Source organism: Pteropus vampyrus, unplaced genomic scaffold (assembly GCF_000151845.1).
Source record: "Pteropus vampyrus isolate Shadow unplaced genomic scaffold, Pvam_2.0 Scaffold230, whole genome shotgun sequence".
NCBI lineage: Eukaryota > Metazoa > Chordata > Mammalia > Chiroptera > Pteropodidae > Pteropus > Pteropus vampyrus.
In genome coordinates this window covers 191092-201682 of record NW_011889011.1, presented here as the reverse complement: position 1 = coordinate 201682, position 10591 = coordinate 191092, and positions in this window count along the sequence as shown.

The following is a 10591-nucleotide window of genomic DNA, read 5'->3' as shown; positions in this document are numbered from 1 at the left end:
GGTAAAGCTCTTACATTGAACTATGTCTGGTGGTTTAAACATCCAGAAGCTGGAATTGCGTTAGTTCTGCCTTTTCATGAAAAGAAAGCTAAAATGGGGCCAGATCTTGGCAACATTGGTGCCAAATCAGTGTGGATTTCCCTCAACACTGTGGTTGGTTGTCATGTGCCAGGTGCTAATATTGCTACAGTCGAATGGAGGATGGGGAATATCAGACAATATATTTTTCTCTGGAGAAGAAGAATGATATATTAATAACCTAATTAAAACACCCAAGTTTTTAATCCTGGGGAATAGACGGATGTCTCTGAGTTTTCTGTCTGCCCGACTTCCTTTATTTAAGAAATTCCCCCCACCCCATACACGTGACCAGGATGGATTTGTGAACCGGTGACTTCATTCCGCCCGTGTCCCGTGAGCCAGGGTATCAGTCAGGATTCTTAGAGAAGCAGAACCCAGAGGATATACAGAACTAGAGAGACTTATTTTAAGTAACTAGCTCATGCGATTGTTGGGGCCGGCAAGTTCAAAATCTTTAGGGCAGGCTGGACATTCAGGTGGGAGTAGGCGTCACAGTTTTGAGACTAAAATCTGTTAAGTCCAGGCTGGCAGGCCAGAAACTCAAGCAGGGTTTCTGTGTCACCGTCTTGAGGCTGAATTCCTTTCTTCTTCTCTGGGAAACCTCGGTTTTCCCTCTTAATGCCCTCAACAGATCAGATGAGGCCCACCCACATTATGGAGTGCAACCTGCTTTACTTAAAGTCAATTGATTTTAAATGTTAATCACATTCACGGAATATCTTCACAGAGACATCCAGACTAGTGTTTGACTAAACGGTGGGACTTGAGCCCAGCCAAGTTGACACATAAAATTAATTATCACAGCCAGTGACACTCCTGCCCCCAGGACCCCCTGTGAGACTGACACAGATCTTCTCTTAAATCACACCTATAAAGACTATGCCTTAATGTTAGCTTAGGTGGAGAAACAGTCCCAGCTGCTTGAGAGAGTCTACTAGACAGTGCAGCAGACCGTCGGGACAGTGGGCATGCGGGGTGGTGGGCGGGGGCGGAGGGGCCGAGAGTTAGTGAGTCTGTCCTGGTGAGGACATCGAGCCTGGATTCAGTGGCCCCGCCAGTCTAACTCAGCCCCGGGCGTCCCTCATTTGCATGAGCAATAAGACTCTTGACTAATGAAGGGGACGTTCTAAAAACCCATTAATACTTATCATGGTAGGTGAGCGTGATGCAGTTAAGTGTGAAATGGTGTTCAGAAATCCACTGAGTCATTTATTCACCAATGTTCTGATGCCTATTTTTGCCATTATAGAAACGCTTGGCACTGTGCCAGGCATCGGGATAACACGGGGGGGCAAGAAAAACAAAATGCCTGACCGGTTGGGTAGAATCGGCAAACAGCCAACCATATTTGGGTTAAGGAATTAGCTTCCTTTAGGAAATGTGTATATGGTGAGGTCTGAAAGATGAGGTCGCATTAGCTCAGAAAGGGGGCAGACGGTTCGAGTTGCGGGGAAGAGCATTAATGCTGGACCTGGGCTGACAGAGCAAGGACACGAGGAAGCGGAAGGGCCGGTGACCCAGACGGTGACAGAGGCAGGAAGAGAGGCGGGAGCTTCATGAGAGAAAGAGCCGAGTGTCCCAAACCCTCCTGGTGCCCTTGCGAGCCATAGTGAGCATGTGACCCACAAGGTAGATGGTGGCGCCGTTACCTGGGACAGGAGTTCTGGAAGGAGGACGCGTTTTAAGGAGGCGAGATAATCGTTCAGTTTGGGATGTGTGACGTTGCAGAAGAGATGTTCCATAGCCACATATGAGTTCGGCGCTCAGGAGGGATGTCTGTCCTACCGCCTGTCGTCTGTACGGATGGGGCGGGCGGGGAACCGAAGAGGAGAAGGTTGTTACAAAGTAATAAAAACGAGAGGAAGACAGCCCTTTAGCTTACTGCCGTTAAAACCAAATGATCAGTTATAAAAGAAAACAAGCTTTCAGTTTGCTGACGCGACAGACCCCAGGTGCACAGCCAAAGAAGGGGAGTTGCAAGAACCCCACGGCCCGTTGAATTCCACACTTTAATGTCAAAAACAAAGAAATTAAAGCCAAGACATCGTCGAAACCCAAAATAAAACTTCCTGTCATCTAGTATTGCTCCTTGTACTACACTTCAGTGGGGAGGGAAAGAGGAGAGGACGCTTTAACGCGACAGGTATTTATATTTTTCCACTTTCGTTTTGCAGGGAGCTCTGATTATTCGCAGTAGCTGCCTGAAGCACTGCATCTGCAGCCACACTGGTCTGCCGTGCGGACTACAAGTAGGGCATAGATCTAATGTCCCGACTACTCTCAAAGGACAGTGAGGTGGATATTGATTATTGATTATGCAGGGACAGCAGGCATGAGCCAGCACTGCCCTTAGGAGCTGGGAACCTGTGGTCTCCCTAACCACGAAGGCTGCGGGAAGGAAACGGGGCACAGAGACCCTTTCTGCCATTCCCATTTTGCCCGGTTTTCCCGTCAAAGTTAGAATCGTTTTGATTTTGAGAGGAAAAACGGAAGAAAAGGAAAAAATTAATTCCCAGCTGCAGCAAGGTTTTAGAATTTTTACGATAATCTTTTCAGGGAGATTTATTAAATATTGATCTTGAATGTTAATAATGTTTTGTTCCAAAAAGAGTAATTAAAACAGTTACTTTTGATAACACTACCTTGATCCAAAAGGACTATTTCAAAATGATGTGTATGTTAATGCTGTTCCAATTCAAAGCTCGTCCTTCTGCTCTTTAAGTCAATTCGTCTTTCCTCTGGGGAAAAAAAAAATCTTCTGTAAAGATAATAGCTTTCTCTCTGCTTTTGGGGAGCATTTTTGGAGTTTTGTGAATAACTTTGACACAGAGTAAAAAAAATTTTTTAGTACGTTAAATAATCAGTATAGAATAGTGTTTCTAAAAAATTTTAAATGCCAGATCATATCTGAAAGAACTGTGTAATTAGAGTGAAATACATTGAGGAGTTGTAATTATCACCAATTTTAAGAGAAAATGTAATATTGGTAATAACGGGCAGGTATAGAGCGAGCGCGGATGAATACGCCCTTTCTGGTACTTCTTCCTGACCTTCTCCTGCAGGTGATGCTAGCTCTTTCTTCCATGGTTTTTACTCGTACATCAATACAAGAAGCGTCTCGAAGGGAGTTCAAAGTACTGAATGTCTTAATCCCTCTGACTGTGGGGTTCCTATAGGGATTCAGCACTTGCTAAAGAATAGACTCAACATCCATTACTAGTTTTTATTTGAATTCTGCACCTGAAAGCAGATTCCACTGAAAATAATGAACACATACCTAGTCTATCAGAGGAATGTTTGTTATGGAAAATGCAGAATCGGTTCTAGAATCTAGTGCATTAACAGCACGTGAAAACCAATGAGTTTAGGGAAAGGTGTATGTGGGGAAATGCCAAGTTATACCAATATGTGGGCACCTGAACAAGGAGAAGCTAAGGTTTTCAGGGTATCGAAAGCTAATACTCTATGAAATGCTTCTTAAATAGAAGCCTCAAATAAAATGTCTCCTCAAGTAAAATTAAGTCACATTATTGAAAAGCACTTTGTTCATATACCGCGAGTTTCTTTTTTGAACTATTTGCATTCATCAATTTTTTTAAAAAATCAAGGCATTTTCTCCTGGAAAATATCCATTTGTTTATGTAAATTTAGCCCTTTAAATCTTACAGCTCTTAAAGATGTCTGTTCTCTATTCTAGTTTTAAAATGATTTTCATTTAGTGGTGTTATTCAAAAATAGTATCAATAAATGCCTATATTTACATATTTAGTAAATATTTAAACTTATTTGCAGACCAGATTTGAAATTAAATAATTCTTGTCTTTCCATTGTATATTTTAAATATTTTTTCATAGTCTGAAAATCAACTCCCGGGGTCATTTGAAAAATGATTTTGGTCAAGAGGAAGGAAAAGAAGTAGAAAAATATTTCCTATAGCTTTATCCCATAGATACTAGGACTCAACAGGTTTGACTGGTGGGCTTTCATCAAGCATAACATAGTAGGCCAAAGAATTACTTAATTTATTTTGACCCACAACCTCAAAAAAATATAAGAACCCATGAACTTTTCATGTGTGGCTTTTTGCGGGGGGTGGGGGTGTTGAAGGTTGGGGAGGGGGACATTATTTCATATCTAGTCTATCTAAAAATTACATTCACAACTCAACTAGACTCACCGATACTATTAAGTCTGTGAAATACGTTTCCAGAAAAAATTCTGATGTCTTCAGTGTGCGATAATTCTCTTGGCAGAATAATGAGCTGAGAGTCCCCTCCTTCTTATGGAATTTACGTAGCCAAATCTTAAGGACCAGACTTACTATGAAGCTACCACCTTTCTGTTATTTTTCCTCTTATTTCAGTGACTGAAATCTCACATACCTTGAAAACTTAAGTGTTCATATGATATCCCAACAGAAAAAGGCATTTCCTGCAAATTTTGAGACTTAGTGTTCCTCTCAAATGAATTAAAACTGCAATTTGGGTGTATTACCACCAGATGTCACTATCTCACGATTTCAACTGTTCTAGTTAAGCCAGAGGCATCTAATCAGATAAAAATCATTGCAGACTTTTTCTGGTGAACGAATTGTGACTCTACAGCAACAACAATAGTACTATATCTATGTGTGATTTTGAAGCTCAAAATTAAGTCGAGTTATCCAAATTCTCATATGTACCCTCAAAGTAGTGGACACTGATAATTCCAAATGATCTGTCTATGTCCTGTCCTACCTACTCTCCACTTCTTAAGTCTTACTCTTTCTCATGACAGAGACTTTGTCCAAGTTATTTATTCCACCTGGAATCCCTCCCACACAGTCATCTTTATTCGCCACTTACGATCTCCCTTAAGCATTGCCCTCTCCGAATTTCTTCTCCACTTCCCACACCTTCCCAGACAGATGTAGATGTGTATTTCTCTTCTCCAAGTCCATGGTAGTCTGTGAGTGCAAGCATCATTAGCGCTTATCGTGCTGTATTTAATATTTGGTTCATGGGCACATCTCCCCATTACACAATGAACTTATCAAAAGGAGGGACCATGAACCACCTGAATTATCCTCCATCACTTATCCCTCGATGCCTTGCACAGAACTTGGCACATCATAGGCATTGAATGAATGACAGATCAACGAGCGAGAGAATGCATGGATGGGTGAGGAAATTCAGACCAGTTTGACATGAAAGCGATTCCCTCTTCCCTCTCTGCAAGCGGCTAGTGAAGAGGCCCTTGAGAGTCCGCCTGCATCACGTGGAGAGGGCAAGCAGAGCTGCAAGGCCAGTGCTCAAGGCCCTGCCTCCCCACCCACCAGCTGCGCAGCTGTGGGCACAGTGCCCAGCCTTGTGTGCCTCTGTGTTTCATCCGTAAAAAGAGAATGGTGATAGTTCCCACCATACCGACGGGTTTCTTCTTTTATCTTTACCAACCCTGCAGTAAATAGGACTTCCTATTTGATGGGTAGGTACACAGACATTCAGAGTGTCAAATAGCTTACTCGAACGCACACAGGTTCAAAATGGTGTGTGGAGGGGCTCATGTTCTGTGCAAGGACTGACGGATTTGAAAGCCCTTAAAGTTTCAGTTGTACCTGGATTTCTCAATATATTTTTATTGGCCGAAAGATGGCTCAGGGAAATGTTTTTCTTACCTTAGCTAATTTTTGTATTAATGATCATTGTATAAGAATGTAACATGAATCAAATACTCTTCGATATTTCTATTGTTGACCACACTACTTCTTAAAAATATTCAGTGTTTATCTCTGGGTAATCGAACATAAATAGTTGGTAAATACATGGCAATATTTTCATACAGAAATAGAAAAAAAAATCCCCAAACCATTATATTCGATCTTTGTGGTATTCGTGTAGATGTTAGTAGTTTGTTTCTAAAAAGAGAACAAGATACATTGGAAAGTGTATCTAGCTCAGATTAGCAGAGGGTTATTCGGGATGAATTTAAACTGGATTTCTTTTCTCCATCCCCACATGTCCAATTACCTGGATAGAGACAGTGGGTCTCCAAAGCATTACATGGCCACCGGGGAGTGTTAGCAGTTCACTGCTCGTGATCTCTACACACACGTTCTGAGAGCCCACCCAGAAACGAGGAGAGCAGATCAGACCAAAAATTACAGAAACTTGCTCATCCTCTGGCGTACCAGAGGCAGTTCAGACACTAGCGGGCTATAGTAATTCTGAGGATTATGTATCTATAGCTCATTTATCATCCCAAACTCATGAAGGGGTGATTGACCAAACTATGTCATACTAAGATTAGGAAAATACTGGACAATATTTTTGAATAGGATCATCGATATATATTCCAAACCATGATATACATCTGCATTGATATCAATTCGCTTTCATTAACTTAGACAATTAAAATCAAGAACTAAGTTATTTTAAGCAAACAGCTTTGCGTTCATTTATTTCTGCTTTGCATGGAACACAGCTGCATTATAATGTGATAAAGCACAATGAAGTATGCTCTGATGTTTATTGATGGGAGAACTGTACCACTCAGGTAGACGTGCAGCCCCACCTGAAACGCACGTGCAGGAGACTTTGTTCTCTTTCCAAAACAACTCTTACGCAAACTTTAGAAACTATGGGTTTTCTTCCTCCTATTCTCAAAATAAAGGAAATGTTCCAGGCCAGTGACCTGGAGTTATTTAATTAAAGTTATTTCTTTGGTAGCATCTTTTCTAATATTTTTCAATACTTTGGAAAAATTAATGAGCCAAATAGCTAGTGCATTTAGGATGTTTTCAGTGCGCACACACACACACACACACACGCATTTGTAGATCTCTCTTGGTACACATATGTGTGACAGTTCTCTAGGTATATAATCAAGAGTGGAATCTCTGTGTCATAGAAAATACCTATCTTTAGGTTCACTAGATATTGCCAAATTCATCTTTACTCAAAGTCAGGATAATTCAAAGAAGGTTTATTTGCAAAGATTTACCAAGTATGGGGAGAAGGAAAACCAAGTGACTGTGTAGTGACTTAGTGCTTGTAGGTGAACTTTGAACACTCCTAAGCCCAAAAGGATGACTGGTGGGAGTGGAAGTTTACTTGAACCTGGAGGTCATGTAGAGAAAGGTGCCTAGGAGTAATCGACGCTGGAGAAGACTTGGCGGGGAGGACTCGGGGGAGCAAACGGGGTGCATTCACTGTCTCCTCTCCTCCCATCCTTGTGCCAAAGCCCCATCCGTCCCACAGTCCTGGAAACTGGAAGGTGTTGGAGGCCGTTAATGTTGACCCTGCATTTTTTTGTATGCTAAAAACCTTTGCCTATTCCAAGACAGCCTATGTTTTATTTTTTGTTTCGTCAGAGTTTTCTATTTCTAGGTTTTACTTTTAGTCTTATAATCAATTTTTAGTTAATTTTTGTGTATGGTGTGAGGTAAGGGATGAGTTGATGTTCATTTTTTTTTCCATACAGATATTAAGTTGATCCAGCATCATTCATTGAAAAAATTATCATTTCTCTCATTAAAGTTCCTTGACATCTTTGTCAAAAAATTAATTGGTTGTATATGTATGGAGTCTATTTCTACACTGTCGAGTCTATTCTGTTGAACTATATGTTCTTATTTTTGCCAATTTCAGACTATAATTTTACAGCAAGTCTTGTCATCAGGTAGAGTAAATCTTACAGGTTTTACTTTTTAAATTGTTTTGGCTTTCCTAGACCCTTTGCATTCCCTATATATGATTGAAATCAGCTTGCCAATGTTTACAAAAAATAAAAGTCCTGCTGGAATTTTGTTTGAGTTTGTATCGAGTCTATAGGTCAATTTAGGGAGAATTGCCAGTTTCAATTCATGAACATGGTATATCTTTCAATTATTTAGACCTTTTTTAATTTCTTTCACCACCGTTTTGTAATTTTCAGTACAGAAGTTACAGATACCTTATGTTAGATTTGTTCCTGAGTTTTGTAACTTTTAGCATCAATGTAAATGGAATTTCATTTATTTTCATTTTCCAATATTTTACATGTAGTAGACAAACATTTAATTAATTTTATATTAACCTTGTATTCTGCAACTTACTAATTTTTGTATTTTTTTCTATTAGTTGTTCTGTAGATAACTTGAGTTTTTTTTTTTTTTTTCATGTAAGTAGCTAAACATCTAAAGTAGGAACAGTTTTACTTCTTCCTTTTCCTATCTTTTATGCCTCGTAAAACTGTTAAACAGGAGTGCTGAAAGTAGGAATCCGTGCCTTGTCAAATTTCGGTACTGTCAAGCTGGCCTCCTGAAACTGGTTCGGCGGGGATCTCTCCTCTACATTCTGGAAATGTGTATGTAAGTTTGGTGTTACTTCTTCCTCGAAAGTTGGATAAAACTCACCAGGAAAACTCTCTGTGCCTGAGGTTTTCTTTCCTGGGCAAGTTTTTCATAATAAATTCATTTTCATTAATAGGTAGAGAACTCTTCAGATTTTCTGTTTGTTTATGGAAATGCTAAAGAAATGAATCTGACTCACTCAACGTCTCAAATTTTTTGGCATAAAATTGCGCGCAGTACTCTCTCATTATTTTAATAATTGTAGAGTCTGCTGTGATAGCCCTCCTTTCCTTCCTGACATTGATAATATGTGTTTTCTCATTTTTCTGATCTGTGCTGTTAGGGGTCAGGCAATTTTGTGATCTTTTCAAAAATTCGGCTTTTTCTTTTGTTAATACTCTCTATTGCCTGTTTTCCGTTTCACCGACTTCCACCTTATCTTTATTGTTTCTTTCCTCCTACTTACTTTGAGATTACTTTCTTTTATTTGTCCAGCTCCTTAAGGTGAAACTTGAGGTTAATAACTTTACGTTTCTATTTTTTCCAGTATAGACATTTAAAACTGTAAGTGCTTTCCTAAACACTGCATTAGCTGCATCCCACACATTTTGATATGTTGTATTCTTATTCTCATTTAGGTCACTATTTTCTAAGTTCCCTTGTGATTTTGTCTTTGAATCAGGAATTGCTTAGAACTGTATTATTTATTTTCCCGATATTTGGAATCTTCTTAAGTATTTGATTATTATTTCTAATTTAAGTCTGTTATGGCCAAAGACTATACTGTTTATGATTGTCATACTTTTGAACTGTTTATGGCCTGTATATAAGTCTATCTCAGTGAATACACCACGTGCACTTGAAAATAATGCATATTCTGCTATTGAGGGTTGTAGTATTCTATAAATATCAGTTATATAAAGGCGATTGATCTTATCGTTCAGCTCTTACTCACTTTTTGTCTAGTTCTGTCATTTCTAAGAGAAGTATGTTAAAATCTCCTACTGTGATTATGGAATTGTCTCTTTCTTCCTCTACTATTTTCCATTTTCGCTTCAGGTATTTTGGGGGTCTGCTGTTGAGGACATGCTCATTTGTACTTGTAACGTCCTCCTCATGAAAGGGCTATCATTATGAAACATTAAGAAACATCTCTCTTTGTCTTGATACATTGTATCTGATATCAAATAGCTGTGCCAGACTTCATATACCTGCCGTTTGCATGTGATGTCATGTTCCATCTATTTATTTTCTAGCCATTTATATCTTAATAGTTAAAGTGTGTCTCTTATAGGCAACATGTAATTAAGTCCTGCTTTTATTTATTTATTTTTTAAATCTAGTTTGGCAATATCTACCTTTTAATTGTAGGGGTAAGCAAACTTTTCGTTAAAGGCCTGATAGTAAATATATTAGACTTTGTAGTCTAAGAAGCAAATTGAGGATATTATGTAGATACGGATATAACCTCTTAAAATGTAATCATTTAAAAATGTAAAACCATTCTGAGACTGTAGGCAGTAGATAAAAGTAAATGGCCAGATGAGGCCTCTAGGCTATAGTTTGCCAATTTCTGTTTTGTCCTATTATATTTAGTATGATTACTGACATTGCTGGAGTTGGGTCTATCATTTTATTGTGTTTTCTGTTTGTACCACCTGTTCTCGTTCCTCCGTTCCCCTTTCCTGCCTCCTGTACGATTATTTGAATATATTAATGTCTCATGTCAATGGACTCTGAGATATCAGCTATAACTTTTGTATCATTTTGGAGGCTGCTTTATAGATAACAGTACATATACCTATCCTTTCGCAGTCTAGAGCTACTGTCATACAACTTGAAATATGACATAAAAACCTTGCAACCACAGAGGCCTCCCCTCCACCCTCCCACCTTAGGGTACACGCACTTAACTGACGACCTCACAGGACAGCGACGTAACCTTAGTGCCAGTTAGTCACGTGCGTTTCAGAGAGCTCAGGAGGAAAACGTAATTTTCCTATTCACCTGGCTGTTTGTCATTTCCGTTGCTCTTCCTTTATTCCTAATGCTCGGGGTTCCCTCTTGTATCATTTCTTGTCGGTCCGCAGAACTCGCTTCAGCATTTCCGGTAGAGCGGGTGTACTGACAATGAATTATCTTAGTTTTTGTTCATTTGAAAATGTTCTTATTTAGCCTAATATGTGGAATCTGGGGGGGGGG